The sequence below is a fragment of the Aythya marila genome (assembly GCF_965140915.1).
Source record: "Aythya marila genome assembly, chromosome: 2".
NCBI lineage: Eukaryota > Metazoa > Chordata > Aves > Anseriformes > Anatidae > Aythya > Aythya marila.
The window spans coordinates 107,645,004-107,664,950 of record NC_139043.1 but is presented as its reverse complement, the minus strand read 5'-3'; the positions used below and the strand labels follow the sequence as shown (position 1 = coordinate 107,664,950).

The following is a 19,947-nucleotide window of genomic DNA, read 5'->3' as shown; positions in this document are numbered from 1 at the left end:
TCTGCAACATCCAAGCTCTCCGTTACGATGAAATGTTCCACAAACAGGCAATCAACGGAACAAAACATGAACATCACATCTAGGGGATATACCTAAAAAGAAAAACTTTGCCATTCAAGCTACTCTCAGCTAAATGCTTTGAAATCCCAATGGGTATTTGTGGGAAAAATACCCATTTCTGGGTATTCATGTAATGCCATTTAGATCTGACAAAGAAAAACCTTGGCCTTTACCTAAAAGATGCAAAAATTCAAAATTACATATTGTTAGCACTTAATAGAAGAAGGAAATTTCACAAATTTCATGCTTGTATTTGTTCTGAGATGCAATTCATTACTTGCTCTGACATGTTGTGTATGGGGACTTTATGTCTTGGAAGAAGAAAAAAAGATAATGAAGTACATTATTTATTTGAGACACTGGATGTGCTTCCCTACTTGTTTTTCTCCCAAAAGGAAAAGTCTTAAGGATGTTTACAAACTGGGCTTAATTTATCTGCACCATAAACATGCTAGCAGAGGCAATTTTGATTCCGAAAGCTGCTATTATGGTTTAGTGAGTCAGTAATACAAAAAATTCACTGCTTCTATGCGCTCTTGAAAGCACTCATAGAAAACTTCCAGTGAATACTGACATTCAGCATGAAGAAAATAGCTCTCCTAGTATTTATGTTCTGCTGTGGCAGCAGTCACAGAAAAACATTACGTGCAATATCCTCACTGCGGGCTAAAATCCACTCGGGGAAAAAAAACAACGCTGATAAACATTTCATAGATCCAGAACAATTTTCTCCAGCAGATGAGAAGAAAATCTTAGTAATACATGTAATTCCATTTCACGTGTTTCGCGTAATTAAATTACTCAAACAAAATAAATAAAATTAAAATACTTATTATAAATAATCTGCTATTAATAAACTAAATAGTAATATATAAACAACATAAACAACATTAAATATTCCAGTTCAAATACATATTTTTCCAAGTGGTTTAATTGCATAGCTCATTTTATATATCCCTTAATTCCATATGGATATGAATTTAAAATAGGATATTCGTATTTACAGGGACAAAGCTGTAAACAGCCATCTGATTGAGTTCCTATGGCAAAAGCCAGCCCAGTCTCATAGATAAATAAATCACCTTAATTCTTTCTTCATCTGCTATTGCCTTCTTGCAAAAGAATTAAGCTGAAGCCTAGAAAGTCAAAGTTAAGGCCTGACCTTCCATCTCTATCCTATCAGTCCGCTCCCTTGTGTACCCCTCAAACACACATGCTATCATTTCCTGATGAGTTTAGAAGGGGTTATCAGGAGAATTTCAAGACATGTGTCGGTTTTGTGGCAACTTGAACACTCTACAAATATCATCTGTGTTTAATAGGCGATTTGTATTTTAGTCGGTTTATCCATTCACAACTTTATTTGTTTAAAGGTGCCTTAACCTTGACATAAATCAATGCTAAGCATCTGTAGATAGCACTTTAAAAGAGTTTAAAAATTAAGCTCTTTGGAGAGCCATCACTTGCAAGCAAGTTTCTTTCCAAAAAGAAAAGAAAATAAATGTTTGTCAAGTTCTTTGCTCATTGTTTCCCCTCCTCCCCTTTGAAAATTAGGCAATTTCTTCTTCACTCTTCTTATGGCGCTTTTTTTTTTTTTTTTTTAAAAGTTTGCAATGAACCACCACGCTTGTTACTATAAAAACACTGGCTCCCACGTACCTTTTTCTTCCTAATTTGACAATGACTGTTTGTGTAAGACAGTAGGGCCAAACAGGCTGAGCCCCCGGGTTGTGTCCTGCGGCCACCCCCCTTTCCAAAGGAAAACAAAAAGCACTGAACCTTTTCTGCCACATGCACCGTCCTTCCCCCACCACCTTTCTTGTGAAGACAGCCATTACTACATTTCCTTTCTCGTTATTTACAAGGTCTTGGCTCTGACATTGATTTCTTATCTGTTTCTAGGACAAATGTTAAGTGTTAATAATCTGTCACTTTAAAGGAAGATAGTGCTGAACAAATTATAGGAATTAATTACTCAAAAACTAAACATTTTTGTGAGCATTACAACACGAGCAGCAAATATTGCTCAAGACCAGCCAAAAATATAGTTTCAACCAATTAATACGTGTTATCAGATTAAAAAGTTATAATTTAAACTAGGCTGAACCCTGATGGTCTAAAGCAAATCTCTGGGGAGATACAGGGTGACGCCTGGCGCAGCTCCCTAAGGAGCAAACCCTTTTAATTTCTAAGTGCTGGGGCTTACTTTTTACTTTTTGATCAAATTTTAGGATCAAAAGGTGAAAGTTCAGCCATCTTTTCAGTTACAGGACCTTTAAAATGATAAACATTTGGGACAGCGAAGTACACTTCTACTCTAACTGTCCTTTCAGACCTGCATTGACCGCACTAGAATAGCTGCCAACATTTGGTAAGGATTAGCCTTTCATTTAGACAAAAGAAAGCATTCCTTAGCTAAATCAGCACTTTTTGCCATCAGACTCATAAAACCTTTTCACAACACAGATTTTCAAGAGAATCCTTTAAGGTTTTAGGATGCTGCTCCTTTTACTAAGTAACAAAATACACCCCAGGGTGTCTCATTGACCGCGCTCGGCTGTCCTTTGACCTCCGCAATTGTTTAGGCCTAACTTCAGGGCCGCAGGATCTGCCTCCCCCCCCACCAACGGGGCGAAGGCTGCTTCCTCCTGGCACCTGGGGAAGCAAAATGCTGGAGCTTCCCCCCTCCTCTGACAGACTTCTACCACCGTCCAGATGTTGCCACGGAAAAACCTTCCCGCAGCCAGGTTTTGGGACCCCGCGAGGGCCACTCGGGGCCTGGGCGGTGGCAATGACCCCCTCGCTCCGCTGGGCCTCCACGCTGCCCTTGCCCCAGGGATACAAGAGGTCATAAAGCATCTTCAGCCTTCTGGGTACACCGGCTATTTAAATGCAACGGGAAAGTATGCAAGCCCAATATTGTGGACTGAGACAAGCCTCCCCCTTTAAGAAGCCAGAAAACGCGCTTGTGGGAATCTCAGTTGGAAGCACAAATCTAGCCTGATCGTCACAAAGATCTGCATTCTTCTTCCCATTTGTTTTCAACCCTTTGAGAGGACAAACAAACAAACAGCCACCCTCCAAGTGCATAACACATACATTTAGCGAGCAGCTTAGGTATTTGCAGTGCCTCTAAGTAAAATACCAGAAGAAAATCATTGCAGCTTCAAAAGAACTGCCATTAAATAACAAAGTTGAGCTCACCGTGGATATATAAGAAAAAATTGAAGCACAGATCAGTCTTCTTTGAAGAACTTAAAGTCTGTACACGATTAAAGCAAAATAAAATTGTTATTTACAGGCCACACCATTCTTAAAACGTAGTCGATGCATTTGAAAGCATTAAACACAGCACATAAACAAACACCCACATATTCTCTGCCAGGAAAGGCAAGTACAGTACCTTCTCAGATTCCTTTTAGCCTATCTGAAATGTAGTCATGATTAAAGGATGCAGCCAAGAGGTTGTGAAGCCTTGCTGCGAAGCTGTTTGTAGCTCCTGACCACCTGGAAAATAAGAAGGGAGAAAAAAAAAATTAGAATGAGTTGTTCCAACGTAAATTTAAAACGAGCCAAGAAAACCTGCTGATCTACACCTGGGCTGGGGGCAAAAACTGAACTAGGGTGGGGAAGGGAGGGCCATGGAGTGGGTGAGTTGTCAGTCACATCATCCAGGTCCCTAATGCATTTATCTGAAGTTCCTATTTTAATTCCTGTGTGCAAGCTGACTGCAATAAAAATATATTTTTATTTATAAGAATACTTGTTTGAAGCTGCATTGCTTCTTCCCTGTGTTATAGCAGAAGAAAAGTACAAGCTTATCGTGGTGTCTGTACATTTTTGATGTTGGTTGCTGTATGAAATATTAGGAACTGACCACATCAACATGAGAAATCCAAGTGGAACAGACACAACAAAAATAAATGATAATTTAGAAACAATCGTTCTGCTCTTTTTTTAAAAAGGAAACAAAATGAATGGGAGAGCAGTTATCTACCCCAAACTAGATATTGATGTTCAAAATCGATCGAAGGCAGACTTGGCTGGCTGCTCTCCTTTCTGACATCCCATGAAGGAATTTCATTTCTAACAGAAATTACAGTTCATAAAAGAGAAGGCACGTGAAACACCCAGAATGACAACAAGGTTGTAGCAGTTCCTCCTAAAACACTGAGGGCTGCATAGGATAGTAATGAACATCAGGAAAGGCTTTAAATTAAGTTATCATTGACTGAACTCTGACAAGACTTTCTTAGGCATACAAGCTGGTTTGGTTTCTTAATAGAAATGGACAATATTTAGCCAAAAGATTTAAAGGAAGCTGCCCTACTGCTCACAAATGGGATTTTAGGCTTAAGGCTGGTGCCACAGCTTCGGACCAGTCGTCAAAACCAGAACAAATGCAAGTCTCTTCGATACAGGTCTACAAGTCAGGTTTTAAGATCAAAAGCAACGCAGCTTCAGGCTTCTTCCCCCTCCTCCTATTTTTAAAAATCAGCCAATTTAGGCCATCAGCTCTAACCCTTAGCTCTTACCAGGAGCAGGGTTTTGTTCAGGATCGTTGTGTTTCGGGGTCAGACGTTTAAACAACTCTATTCCCAGGGACCACCGATGTTACCCCGCACCACGCATCCCCCCCAACGCCAGCAGCAAATCTCTCCCAGATGGCCAACAAGGTTACCGTGCACGGCTCCTGGCCAAACTGTAGGGCCCTGCAAAGGCTTTAATGATCACAGAACGCCAGTAATCCAATTCCAGCAGCTCCCGGGTCTGAAATTGCTATTTTTCGGACACGTGCTGAACATTTCACCTGCTAGTAATGACATTTTTGTATTTTCTTCTAATTACACTCAAAGCTAGGACCTTTGGCCCTAGGCCACGGACCTCTATTCAGGCTGCACACATTCTCTTAAACGCCCTGATCCTTTGTTGTCACCCTCAGTCTTTCATCTATTATTTACATCCATTGAGAAGAGAGATACTCCACCATTTGTGACGCTTTAAAGCTTCTAATCATCTTAATTTCTTCGCCTTTTCAGCCAGCGCTTCCCCTTATGGACCAATGCCAATAAGTGTGACAAAATAATTTTGCAAGCCCAGATCCTCCTGGACCCTTTCCCAAACCTTGACACGCACCGGGCTGCGCCTTTTGTTCGCGGCCGGCTGCTTTCGCCAACACAGAGCACTGCTCGTTTCGGGGGGCTGGCCTTGCCTCTTAGCACTTTAGGGGCAGTTTTCTTGGGGCTCGGGGTGTGTTGGTTTTTTTTCCATCGTTTTCTTTCCATTAAAACCTCCGACTCGATCAGCCCAGCTGCGTCGGAAATACGGTGCTGGGTCTTCCCTGGTTTTAAAACGCTGAGTGCTGTCTGAAATACAAACTGCTACGTGTTTTAGGTTTCCCCCTTTTCCAAAATCTAACCTACAGAGAGGAACGACTTTTATTTCCCACTGTCACGCCCCCCCTCAGTACCAAAAGCTTCCCACTCGCTATCTAAGGAACACAACGCATCGGCAGCCCTTCCCCTGGTTATTGGCAGTATTGATTTCTCTTGGCCTTACAGCACCACGTAACAAAAAAGACAATTTCTGCCTCTGATGTTCAGATCACATCCTTCTGGTCCTCCCGTATTTGCAAGCAGGAGGTGAGCCGATGGCATTTTCATCAGGACACAGAAGATCTCTTCAGAACACATCAGCCCTTGCCTTGGTTTCCACTACTCGTGGGATATGGGAGCGTGTGATCCATCTTGGCTCTTTCTTCCACTATTGCCTGGCTTACTTTTGATTTCTAACAGTGCTTCCTTGTTGTCTGCCCCCTCGGAAAACCCCAGCCCCCTCGGCTTTTCTTATTTTCACCATTTGCTTCAACCAGCAGTTCACTTGAGACTCATCCATCTTCCACTGCCTCAAGTGACAGATGCTCTTAGGAATGACCATACTGCTGAGCGAACAAAAGATAACATCACCTCTAGGAACTCGCAGAGAAATACAACTTCAACCCGAAGACAGGGCTGTCCTGATGGACACAGCACCATAAACCTCTCCCAAGTGAAAAAAAAAAAAAAAGAAAAGAAAAACAATTGCAAAGAAAAGGAATATGACACAATCAAAGGCCAAAAAGAGTATTTGTTTTGTTGCAGCTGTAGTTAGTGCTGTTGACAGCCTTTTTACTTACTTTTTTTTTTTTTTTTTTTTTGGCTCTTAGCACCCCATGGAAGGATTTTGTAAAATCTACATGTGATACAAATTAAGAGGCGCAGACAGGGTGGGAATATTCCACACAAAAGCCGTCTCGAAATTCCTCCCGAATTTAGCGGAGGAAGAAGGCACTCCTTTTTCAGCACTTTCGGCAACGTGGTACGCGAGTCTTTCACCCAAACGCAAATATTACTTTCTTAAAATCCACACTTCCTACAGCCCAGCTGTCGCTCTGTTAAATTCTTAAGGAATACATACTCACAGTACAAGCGTGTGCATACGATGAAGAAATAGCGGTAGAGGAATAAGATCATTTCAGTGTCACAACCGCTTGATAAAGCTGTAATTTGCAAGTAACAGCTCTGCCCTGTTTTGACATTTGAGCACACGCAATTCAGATTTTTTCTTTTAATTACAATGATAGATTTTGCAGCTAAAGCCCACACACCAGCCTACAGAACAATGTCTATTGCGAAACTAAGACTTACACTCCGTGCCTGATACGACTGATGGAAGACCCTCTGCTTCAAAATACACCCAGTTGGTGGAACAGGACTTCTTGTAGGGATAGAAGCAGTCGTGGTTTGTGCTACAAATCCCTTACTTAACAAAGAAAAGCTCATATTAACATCCCCCGGCGACATACCAGCAGAAGGGAAGCCACGAATGCTGCGAATCCTTTCTCTGCAGTGAGCTGCGAAGAGATCCCCTCTCTCTCTGCAAAGCTTTAAACAGCACCTCATGATCGGTTTGCAAACGCTACAGGAAACAACCATCATTACAGTACGTGAGACTGACAGCACGCGAGGCTAATGGACATAAAAGCTGGAGTTGTAAAACCAGGACCCAGATCGGGGGCCTACTGAGCAAACGTCTTCTGTTTAATGTAAAGTCTGGGGGAAATCACAATATGCATTTTTTTTTTTAGCTGTATTTCTCCTATATAAGTGACTTCAGCTTCTCTGTCTGCTCAGCAGCTGCAAAAATAAAAAAATAACATCAAAAAGTTGAAGCCAGAAGCACTTTCTTCCTCAAAGTGGCTCATGCCAGGCAAGGTGTAATGGTTCATCTTTTAATTTAGGTAGAAGAAGAAGAGGTTGTATGTTTTATAGGATCAACAATACCAGAAAACACCTCTCTCTTTCCTTTGTTAAAACTGTGTTATCACTGTGGTGAGCTACAGTTTTAGGTCCCTGTCCTGACCTGGAATCTCTCTGCTGGGCTCTCCTAGCATTGCCAGCCTCCAACTACCAAACCATAGGCACAGAAGTAAGGCAGAAATTCGTAACATTTAATGTAGGTGGTTTTCCCCTAGGATGCCACGCAGTGCCTTTCTGAATGTCCAATACATGGAGAATAACTACCAACCAGCCACATTTGGTCCTTCCTAAAGAGAAACCACGCTGCCTCCATGGAGGCATCCCAACTCCAGCCCCATGGAGTTCCTCTCCCTTCGCCGTTCCTCTCCCTTTCTGAGCCACCAAGTAATCTTGCACTGAAATGTTTGATAATGCCCCGTGCAGCTGGAGAAAACACTTAATTAAATGTAGGAAATGACAGTATTGGGACACAACTGAAAAGAGTTTTATAAATGATTTTTCTCCACTGCCTCCCAGCCTGCCCAGTCAGTCCACATCACTCTGGATTCGCATCCCTTGGCCAGCGGCAGGGCTCAGGGCATGCCACAGCTGCCAAGAAAGCAGGGAGAAAAACAAGTCTGGGAGCTTTACAGGCACCTTCTGCTTTGGTATCTGAATCCAAGTAGTAAAATATAGTCTGCCTTACAAAATCTATACCCTAGACTCGAATACACATCTTATCGTAGGACAAGCCTTACACGTTGTATCTCCAAATATTTATCAGAGTGGGGAGATGTGTTTATAGTTAATATGCAATCCATCTTCTGCATGCTGCTGGTTTTAAACAAGAGAAAGAGCGAGGTAAAAGGTCAAAACTACTAGAAAGAGCCCCGAATAAAAGCCCTGACATTACAAATATCTTGCCAGAAGAGCCAAGATGCAAAATGGGTTCTTGGAGTCAAACTCCCTGCAGAAGGGATCAGGCCAAGGTTATGGATCCAAACAACGATGAATAATAACTCCATGGTTTGTGTCGATGTATTTAGTAACAGCAGACTGCTCCGAAAATCTCTCTCATTTGATGGGAACAACACTGTTCAATTGAAACTGAGTATTTTTAAATGTCCATTTGTAAAAAACAATTCTATTTTAACGTGGAATAACTGAATATTGCTCTCACAGGTAACTTCTGCCGTTACTATGAAGTTATTGACACTGAAACATGACCTTGAAATGACAGCTCCATTAATGCAAGTCTTACCGAGGAAGGTTTCAAAAAGCCCCGATTAAATTAACTACTTTTAAACACAATAGGATCAATATGTATGCAGAGAATGTACACCCCCATGGCAAGTCCTGCTTGCTTGATTGATCAAAAACAAAAAAATCCCGTGGCCTTCCAGATCTCAGCTGGTGCCAGAAATCCACATAGAAAAAAAAAAAAAAAAAAAAAATCCATCTAAATGAAACTCTGAAAAGGTTTACCCTTCACCAGTCTATTTGCACTTCAAAAACTCCTTAAGTCCTTCAGCTAAACCCCAGGGTTGAACCATTTCAAAAATGAGAGGGGGATGGCCATGATTTATCTTCCTTCTGTGCCCTGGACAGAGCCGTAAAATCCGCCTGCCTGCGTGCATGTGTGCTGTAGACTCGTTTTCAGGAGCCTCGCAATATTTACCATTTTTAGAAGTAACGCTGCCCGATTCCTTCCTGTCATTTATCCTGAATTTGCGCTGACAGAACATTTGCTTAAGAATATGATTTAACCCTACCCCTTGTATTTTGTGTTATCAAACCCATTTTTAGCGATATGCTCAAGATCATTTTCCGCCCGTACATAATCGATGCGCTAGGTCACGCAGGACGCGTTTTTCAGTCCCCTGTACTTCCAGATAGGTTACCAACAGAAGGCAAATGGAGATTTCATGGGTCACAAACTTCTGGGTCACAAGGACCTTCAGCGCTGCTGTCAGCCCAGTAAAACTCAGTCGATATATTCTTGCTTTATACGGCCGCTATTAAAAATACCTGCACCTGAATTTCGACACGTTTCCTGGAGCAGAAGCGCCAGCTCAAAATGACTGCAATTCCTTGAACAGAAATGAACGCTCCGACACTCAGTGAATGTGTTAAAAATATAAACTTATACATATATAAAATGTACACCCCCCTCCAACAACACAGCTGAATTCTGTAGCATCAACAGCACACAGCAAGGGCCGAAACGTGCCCATGTATTTTAGTTTTTCTAAAGCTTTCTCCTACTCTTTAGACTCAACCCAGTAAGCCACATATCAGTGAGACAACTCTTATCTCTCTAAATTCTTCAGGCTTGGATAAACAGATAGATTTGCTCCTGAGGTAAGTAACAATAGATTCAATATTATCTACTTTTGCCTGGAAAAGGGCCTGCTTATTTCCAAAATCCTTTTCAGGCTTTGATTTTATCACAGATTTCAGTGTCTTCCATTCTAAAATAACAGAAGAAAATGAAAACTCTTTTACATAGAGATAAAAACATGCTGATCCTGCCACTGTAAGTCGAGTCTTTAATTAGACTAGTGGGAAGCTTGAAAAACATTGACATTGTGCTTGTTTTTGTGCAAGCCGAAGACTGGCCACAGCAAAATGGCAGGCCTAATCTGAAAAAAAAAAGCCTCATCACTCTATTAGTCCCCACTCAAAGCAGCAAGGACAGTTAAGTAAGAGGTTGTGGATATAGAATGAATGGCATCTTTCTCAGCATCTGACATGTTCCCCAGCTTAACTCCTCAGAGCCCGACGCTCTCTGCTTTAGAAAACGAGTACAAGATGTTGGAGCACATATTCTCTGTATTTATATATATATATTTCATGTTTTAAAAAAAAATCTCTGGTATAATTAGAGATCTGTCTGATTCTGCAACATCTGTAATACAATAGTTACCTGACTATGTCCTTCACTCGACTGCACTGATGATGTTTTTCAACTTGCATCTGCTTCTGGAGTGCTTGCAAAATTTAAAATTCCAGCTGCAGCACAGTAAGTAAAACTCTTCAACTTCCCTACATATGCCAACATCTGCTGTTTTAATAGAAAAAAAAAAATCCTGAAGGAAGGCAGAGGTTTGTCTCTCCATTTGACATTTGGCAGCACCAGGAACGACTTTTATGTGTTATTTATTGTAATCAAGAAGTTTTGAGTGTTTGTGCATTTTTTTCTGTATTTATTTGTAAATCCTGAAAAAAAAAGAAAAAAAAAAAGAAAAAAACTTTTTGATCAATAGGCTTTGGTACTTCATTTACAACGTGACCACAGCCAGGTAAATCAACATTAAAAAATGAAGTCTGAGAGCAGAGGGGAGAAAAGCTCCAGAAAAACAAACAAACAAACAAACACAACCAGATCACAGTGTTCTCCAAAAAAAATAAATAAAAATAAATAAGAAACAAATAAATAAAGGAAAAAAAAAAAAAGCTGGAAAATTTTAACGAAAGATAAACAAAAAATACCCTGTGGATTCATTAGCAACCAGGGTGGCAGGCCTCCGTCTAATTCCCTTATAAAAGCCCATGACTACCTGCAGAGCCTGGGAGTGCAAATCACATTAGTGGAGACACCAGATGACCAAAGAAAGCACTGGAGGCCTGGTAAAACCAGTAAACAAAAGGCAGCATTCCAGCTGAATACCACTGCTAGAGTCAGCATTGTAAGATGCTTGGATCTGATAACCCAAAAGCAGATTAGCTGCAGGCAACAAAAGAGTAAAATGAGAAACAAAGGGGTCATTTTGACACATGAAGAAATCATTTCCATTAAGCCATCTTGGGTTTACTGTGTAGTTATAAAAACTACTCCTACTTGAAGTGACATCTGAAGCAATGAAGCTGTGACAGTGCGGAGACTTAGAGGAGCTCCTGAAATAAAGCATTCCTCAATGCAGTATCATTTAAGAAACGAAGGAGCCTCTTTGCCTCTGAATCTTTGTGGCATTTTAGAGACCTAATAATGATTTTAAAATCTGTGGCACTGATTTCAGTTAAAAGACTACCATGTTTGTTAGGCTTGATGAACAGAAAATTCATTCATTTTATCTGTATTTAAAAAAAAACTCCTGCAGAGAAGGGCCGTACTGCAAAGATTGTCGTGTCACTATATGAGAAGGCTCCCTCTCCCTCCAGCCTCCTTCCATGCTGCACACATACGTATCTCACTTCTTTCCTGTGTTGTGAGTGAGCAAAAGAATTAAATTACATTCCTTATCAGAAGCTGAGCATTCAAATGATTTTTTATTCTGAAGCAGGTCTGGGTATATTTCCCATCACTAGAACCAAACTGCGAAATCGAGATGTAGAAGCCCGTAAGAACAGAGAGACAACAGAGAGAGAAAAGTTGCCAGGCTAAAATTGGAAAGTTTGCCACAATTTTGTCTTGTCCAGGACACAATAAAGTATTCTATATGCTTGAAAGTTCATTAGTGATTTTTTAAAGCATCTGACAAAAGTGGCAGAGTACTCTAAGCGAAAGGGCAAGCCGATCAGCTCAGAATATTCAAAGAAATGCTCCGACATTTAATCCAAGCAGATGCCATATTTCAGTCACCATGGGTTTTTCTAAGCAAGGTTACTTCAAGTTTTGCTGCTCTGGGTTCCCCCATCACTACGACCATCCAGCAAAACAGAAACCCTGTCAGGACTTGCTGCTTAACTGCTGTTCCTCATGGCCACACGGGACGGCCAGATCTCCCTAAAAATGCTCGAAGTCTGTATCTCTTTGAGGAATTCTAGTTATTTTTACATAGGGGCAAGCACCTGACTCACAGCGTCCCTTGAGCTGGGACAGCCCGACCATGGCTCTGGGCACCTGACTGAACATCTGGGAGGTGGAGGGACTCATCCTCTAAGACTGCAGTCAAGGTCTACATTCTCTTCCACATTAATGCTGCTTTTGCTGAAAAGCCCTCCAAACGAAGACATCCACAGAGCTCCCTGAAGTGGCACACTTGAGCAAAAATGTGGGCCACAAATACCAGACAGGAGAACAGTTATCCTGGTGCGGCAGAAACCATCCGCACAGACACTATGTCTCATGCAGACGCTGCCTGGCATGCCAGAAGTCCAGGTGCGTTTCTGAAAATACATATTGAAGCATTTTACTTGAAGGTTGGTGGAGAAATGAAACAAATCGCTCTTCGAACAATTAAAAAGAAATCTGGCGTAGACAAAGGTATAGATGAAAGACACAGGACTGGGAAAGGATCAGTTCTTCCACATCTCCAGTGCTCTGGCATGGATTGAAAGAGAAAAAAAAAATAATCAGTCTAGGCAAGAAGAGGGTTTTCAAAAAGAAGAATTTCATAAGAAAACGAAGGGATCTCCTTGTTCTCTCTCACACACGCTGAAATAGAAAGGAGACCTCACAAAGACTCGGAAATAAGGAAAAAATCATTCTACTGCTGAAGTACAGGAGGGGAGCAGCGAATGGCAACACTGATAAGGGGCTCTCTCTGCTTGTGATTACAATCCCGAGAGAGTCTGCTAAAGGTGGGATGAGGAGAATAACAGCATTTTCTCCTTCTGACATCATAACCTACTTACACTGAACTCCTCAGGACAGAGCCTACCTTCCTTTAAACCAGTACAGACCTCTGTTCTTGCCAGGGCTGCTTTAGAAACCACTGCAAAATGCATCGACTGAGAAACCCAGAGAGAGAGCCTGGAAAAGAAAAGGCATTCATATTCCCAGCTGTTAATTATAACTTCACAATCAGGACTACACACAAAGGCATTTAGCAATCTAATCCTCTCTACAGCTCTATTAAGCCTGACTTGCTGCGAAACGGACATCCCCGTCTGCACCCCCTGTCCTTCCCAGGAAAAGGCTCCGCTGCTGCTGGATGTGCTGGCTTTCAAGGCCGTACCCACACACAGGTCTAGAAGGAAAACAACATGCTCTTTGGAGTGGGAACCTTTTCACTGAATTCAAAAGCGAGACAACGTTTTGTTCCCCACTTATTATATCTTTGTTGTACAGGCAGTTTCTGAGAACAGGTTGTGTCAACGCTAAGTAGGGAGAGAAATACTGGCTTCCCTGCCTGTCACCCCTGAAATCCCTACCGTGACAATAAGCAGGACTTCCCCACCATATGCTGCACGCTTCTGGTGCCTTCCAGAAAGCCTTTTTATCTGATGCTGAGAGCAGACTCCTGCCACAGATCTGAATACGAAGGACTGAAAGCACTGCACGAATGGGAGATGGAGTTGGGGAAAATGCGTGGTTGAGGATGGAAAGAAGCAGGACATCAGTTCTCACAGATGTTATCTTCACTTTGTTGCTCCTATTCCACCTTGTCCTCCCATGTTTGCTCTCTGTCCCTCACCAGTTTCCCACCACACCAGCTCTTTTCCCAGCTACAAGAAGAAGGAAACCCTACCAAGATCATCTTTCCTCTGCTGATGCAGCACAGCTCTTTCTGTAGAGTACTGTCTGGTTTACCCTGGCCTATTTTGGCCGCCCTCTGAGAAAGCAGCAACTCCTTCTTGCAGTTTTTTCTCCTTCCCTGAGTACCAATCCAGATCTCAGCTAATGACAGGGTTTGAGATCTTTGGGAAACCCTGAGAAACCAACAGAAAGATGAAAATTACAGTATAAGAGGAACAAACAGCCATTTTTCTTTTTGGAAAACCAGAGGCCAGCAGGATAACAATTCCAGATAAGATTTAAATAAACATACGTGGGAGGTAGCAGGAAAGGCAGTGGGTTCCTCATGCTCAGACGCATACAGGTAATGACCTCTGGCTCTCTGGCTCTCCCAAAGCTAACAGTGCTGGTTATTGCACCCCTCCAGTGTGATCTGGAAAGGATCCAGTGCACTACTGATTACATTTCATCCGCGGTTAGTTTAACCTTTGAAACATGTCAGTCAGCGGCAGGGAACAGGCCAGCACGTAGGGTCAGCTCAACCTTTTTGGTCCCCACATTCTCCCAGTGTTTGCACAGAAAACAAGCCTGTGCCCAGGGATTCCTCCCTGACAAATACAAAAAGACACGACGGGGATGTCAGCGAAACAGATTTTATTGCAAGGTGCCATCCACTCATCTGCCAAAGCAGGGAAATACTTGTTCTCACTTTTCCAAAACTTTAAGGAAAAGTCCATGGAAATGCTCTCATTATGAAGGCAGAGATGCAAGTGCCTTATGTAATGCCAAATACCAAGAAGATGTTGCAGATCACTCCTCCGTGACTATGGGAAGAAAAAAATTGTTCTACAATGACACTGAAGCAACTGGATCAGCAAGTGTAGCAAAAATACTCTGTGCTAAAAGGAAGGTTAAAAAAAAACAACATAAAATCCTATTCGGTTGCCCATTTTTTCCAAGTTCACTTCCTTTCCAGAACGCTCTCTTTTGAGACTCACATTTTGTCTGCTGGAGACCTAATTTTCAAAAGAAAAACCAGCATCTTCAATTGCCTTGTACTTCTACAGAAAAGCACAGGACTTACCAAGATCAGATACTTTATCCCTTTCTAAATATTTTTTTTTTTTAGGTTTCAACAAAACCCTTAGTCACGGGAAAACACATGCAACAGGAGAGTAGCACTGAGGTTCTTAGCTTCAAAAAGCTTCTAGTTAGTTATTTAGGGTTATACATTTTCCTTCTGCAGACTGAGAGCATTTTAAAGTTATTAAAATGGAAAAAAAAATCAATTTTCCTTGGGAACTACTGCCCTCTAACATAATAGCAGCGATGCTTAACTGTCCCTTGGAGCATGTGCACTTGGATTTTTCATTATTTGGGTAAGTGTTTGTGTGGACGGCTCAGGGAACACAGGCTTTTCAAAAGCCAGGAAGAGGTGAAAAAGAGGTCACTTCGGCAGAATTCATTTTCTCTTAAATTCTCAGAAAAGAAAAAAAAACAAAAACAAAAACCACTGCTGAAGAGTAGTAAAAGCTTTCAACTCTTCCTCTCCCTATTAGCATTTTCCTGAGGTTCCTGCGCTTATAACACAACGGTACCCGAGGCTGTACCCCACCACCCTTTTATCTCGTCCTCTACCATACCCCTTTTAACTCCTCCTCTAGCATTTTAACATTTTAAACACATATTTTAACACGAGCACTGGCAATGGTCCTGAAGGCAGGAGCGGGATGAGGCCTCCAGACACCTCTCCCAGCCACCATTTCAGCGCTGCCATGGTCGGCCCGTTCCCTCTGCAGAGGAAGGGAAGGCCTCCCCTTTTCTTCCACTCGTACAGCCATAAAACCCTCACAATCCAGCACCAGCTCAGAGCTTGGCCTCTAAATTTTCCTAAAGGAAAGATCAGGGTCCTCAGAAACGGGCTGAGAGCCACGTGGGCTCGCAGGGAGAGCCGTGCACCGAGGTTTAGTACGCTGAGGTAGCGTCGGTTCGCCTCAGAAAATGGAAGGAGGGTGCTTCACTAAGCCCTCCCAAAACACACACCAAGCATACAAAACAAAGCCTTGGCAAAATTCAGCCTTAACTCTCCTCACCTCCCCAACCCTCGAGGCTCTAAAATGGTCAGAATCCAACGCCAAAGTATGTAAAACACGAGATACTTTTTTCGTTATTTGTATTACCTCAGAGCCCACAGTGTATGTGCCAGGAAAGGCGCTGCGCAGACCTCAAGGTCAGCTCCTGCCCAAAGTTTCCACATGAGACACGGAGGCACACGAGGAACACAAACACCCCCCATGCCCAGAGGACAGGGCCCTGGACTATGCTGGCTAATGCCAAAATCCAAGCCCAGAGCTGGCCTGGCCCTAGATCAAGGTCGGCTGTGTCTGCCCCATTAGGCACTGAGGGCTGAATGGGTCCCAGGGCTGACATCTCAATAACAAGGAGAGACAAGGGGCAGATAATGGAGAGAAAAAAAAAAAAAACCCTCAGGGATTTGAGGGCCTTGAAAGAGAAGATAAAGAGCTTAGGTTCGATGCTATAAAGACAAGAAAATGCCAACAGAGGAATGCAAAAAAAAAAAAAAAAAAAAAAAAAAGAAAAAGAAAGGTAACACAATCAAAGTGACGGGCTCAGAAAACAATTTTCACCCAGAGCAAGCACCAGCCTCCATTTGGCCAGGCCAGAGAACAAGAGCTTGAAGTAGCGATGATAGAAGGAGAAAACCTGTGTTCCCCCCCAAAAAAAATGAAAGAACAAAAGCACCCCACCATGGACATGGGGGAGGAAGGCTCTCTGTGAGGGAGGGATGGACACCAAGCGTCTTCATCGGGCCGAGCTCAGGCTGGCAGCTGAACGTCCTCGAGGAGATGTCAGGGAGACGGCCGAGGTTTCGGCTCGAGCCCGGGGAGACGGGTGATTCACTTTATGGCCTGTGAGTGCTTCCCTCCAAAGTTCACACAGGAAGATCACGTCCCCTTCAAATGAATTGATGCAGTTCATTTGTCAGGGGGTAAGAAGATGGCCTGCTCTCATTTCAAAATGAAAACCCGCGAGGTCTTCGGCAGATAAAAACCAGCAGAAGTGCTATGTGAACAACCTCTGCGCGTGCTTGTTGCCCCGTTTCAGTGGGGTTTACACCACAAGGCTACTCACACGGGCCCGCCAAGCCAGAAAGGCACAGTGTTATGTCCTGTTAAACCCCACACAAAGGCCGTACCCCTCAGACGATGCAAATGAAAACTCACAGACTGTGCAGGGAGATGCTCGGGCAATGTAACTTCTGGATTTAAAACAAACACAAAGCAATACAGTTTGTGCTCCACAATGGATACCTGCAAAAATGATATTAAATTGGATGTTTCAAGGAAAAAAAAAGAAGTGTGAGGCAAGCAATGTTTTTCTCTCAAGTCAGACAAAACCCATATTTTTATTAATGCTTAGAGATTTGGTAAAACTTTTTTTAAAAAAAGCTTCTTCAAAAAGTTATTCCCTGTCCATCCTGTTATCCAGTTTCCTGTGCCTTCCTCACATGACCTTGTAATCCTTAATGAGGTTTCAACATGTTAAAATAAAGATTCAAGCTGAAAATAAGTGTTACCTCCACGCTGAGGCAATTATTCATGTTAGGCATTCGATACAGTAGACAAAGCACCGTGGCAGAGGGACACGAAAGAAAAAATGTCATTTCGCTGCCACTGAAATCAGGCATTGAAACCTGTTCATTGATTTTCCTTCATTAAAAAATAACTGATTGTAAAAGAAGTGTTACTTTGCAGGATCAAAGCCTATCCTACAGGAAACGCACACACAAAGCATTTGGAAATGAGGGTTAATTTGGCATGCAATTTAACAGCATTAGCTTTTATCAGCAGCATTTCAAGGTCAGGCACATCCATGTTTAAAATGTTTGGTTTTGTTACTGTTTCGACTATAGTGTACTAGAGGTCAGCAATTTTAAAGTGATATTAATTTGAAGGAAAGCTGCACCAAAAATAATAAATAAATAAATAAAATAAAACAATAAAACACAACAAACCAAAAAACAACCATCAATACTCATAGTCTACCATGGCAAACATCAAAACTATTCCAGAGACACCCAACTAAACTAGTGATGTGGCTCTTTAAGTCTCCAATTCCCTTTTATTAGTCCAAGACTTAACCCTTCCAAGAAAAAAATAAAGTCAACAGATCAAAAAAATGCTCCCCATCTGAGCACAGGACTAAGTCACATATCGTGCCAGACCGATGGAGTCCCCTCAATGACATAATTTGTGCAACATTTAGAGAGCTTTTTAAAGAAGTAACATAGCCAAAATAGCCTCAAATTTTAGTGTTTTTTTTCCAACTTTTTTTTTTTTTCTAACTGAAACCTATTCAGTTCAGAATTCAAATCAACACATTTTATTCATTTAATTCACATTTTATTCAAAATGTGAGATCACTCATTTATTTTATAGTCTACATTTAGTTTCTTTAAAACGTACAAAAGGGCAATGGATAAAATAAATTATTAAACAGAGGTCCACAGCTCCAATAAAAAAAAAAAAGTACTCCACAATCACTTATTGGTGATTTTCCCTGTTACTGAAGATTTAGAAACTTCAAAAACTAATGCGCAGCTGCATGCTTTTGCATTCATGGTTCTGCTATGGAAAGGTTTTCCACATCTCTTCCATGAAAGCTTCATCTTCAGAAAACCTAAAAAACCCACAATGCTGACAGACTTCAGCAGCGGCTGGCACCTAATGTTTCATGGGATCAAGTCAGTACTACACTTGAAACAAATACTTTGATCAATCAGTCACTGGCAGAACCTCACAGCATCGTGGACGTATGCCTAAGAGCCTTACAAATGCTTACAGGACAGTGATGTTACAGCGCTGAAATCTCTTAAGCCTCTTTCTTTGCAGTTTTCTGTCACCGTTCAGAAGAATGCCACCAAAACGAGGGGAAAAAGTTGTTCTCGCTCCTTGCATGAGCATAATTAATCTTCTGACACCTTGACAAAGCAGCTTGTTGATAGTGAAAGAAAGGATTTTTCTGATTTCCTCTCAAGACAGGAGATGGCCTTTATCCATCATCCCTTCTTCCTGATCTCTTCTTCCAGAGCATCCCCATCAGCAGAACTGTCTATCAGAGCAGACAGCAGGAGGGAAAGGTCTGAATGATTGATAGGGCACCAGTGCTTGGCAGTGCTATTTAAGTGTAGGAACCCATTGTTAGAAACTTACTTTACAGCAGTTAAACAAATATAATGGCAACCAATTCAACCATTGTCCAGCTAGAGTCAGCTCAAGCTAATAAGTAAAGTTAGCTAATTACGCTGATCTGATTTAAAATCCAGACAAATTGTAGAGAAGACAGAGTTAGCATTATTACACACTGAAGGGAGAAAAGTTTTAGAGGATAAAGTTTTAGACATACTATGCTTTCTGAACTGAATTATGGTTGGTTTCCATCTTCGCTCTTCTTTGTGAGCAGGATCGTACACCCAGGTCTCCTTTCCTTCGCTCTTAATCATGGATGTGCCTGCAAAGTATTCCTAACTAATAGAAATAAAATAGTATTTCTTGCAAAACAGTTTGAAGCACCTTCTCCTCCCTACCTCCCCCAAGTTCTAACGTATTTACTTGTGAAGATCGTGAGGAATTTCAGGTTTTGAATGGAAAAAAAATTAAAAATGCCTTCTTAAGGAGGGTACTACATACAACAGACCAACCCAAACTCTACCCTAGTAATGTGTCTGTGAGGATGCTGCTTTGGTGCAATTCACCACAGAAATCCTTATATAAAGAAAAAACATTCTGCATACTTCTCCAAATAGATGCACTTAATAGACAAAATACTATTTTTCCCAATGTGAGAACATATTTGTGTTATATACATATATATATTTAGATTATCTTGTAGTTCCTGTCCATTTATACTCCTTGCCTTCCCCCAAAAGAGATTTGGAAAAGACTTGGGTATATTTATATGCCCATTTAATTCTTTTCTGCACTCACAGAGGAGAAAATGGTGTTACCCATTCCTTCTACAGCTCTAACTCTTTGACAACTGCTGGCCATGGAGGAAACGAGTCCAGGTCAGAGAGGACCAGGGCATGGCACTCTGGGAACTGCTCCCAGCCAGGGAGGTCTGACACAGTTCTTGGTGTCCTATTTTAAACATAAATCAGGCCACAATCTGTACAGACCTCTGCCTCAC

General features: G+C 41.8%; 1 protein-coding gene across 6 annotated transcripts in view; it reads right to left on the bottom strand.

The window, feature by feature from the left end:
* GREB1L (GREB1 like retinoic acid receptor coactivator) overlaps positions 1-19,947 on the bottom strand; it is a 127,264-nt gene that overhangs the window by 71,454 nt on the left and 35,863 nt on the right. For all 6 annotated transcript variants that reach the window (XM_082752962.1, XM_082752961.1, XM_082752964.1 and 3 more), the window contains one exon: positions 3,464-3,567. The gene's annotated coding sequence lies outside the window, so the exon portion shown is untranslated. The remainder of the gene's footprint in view (positions 1-3,463; positions 3,568-19,947) is intronic.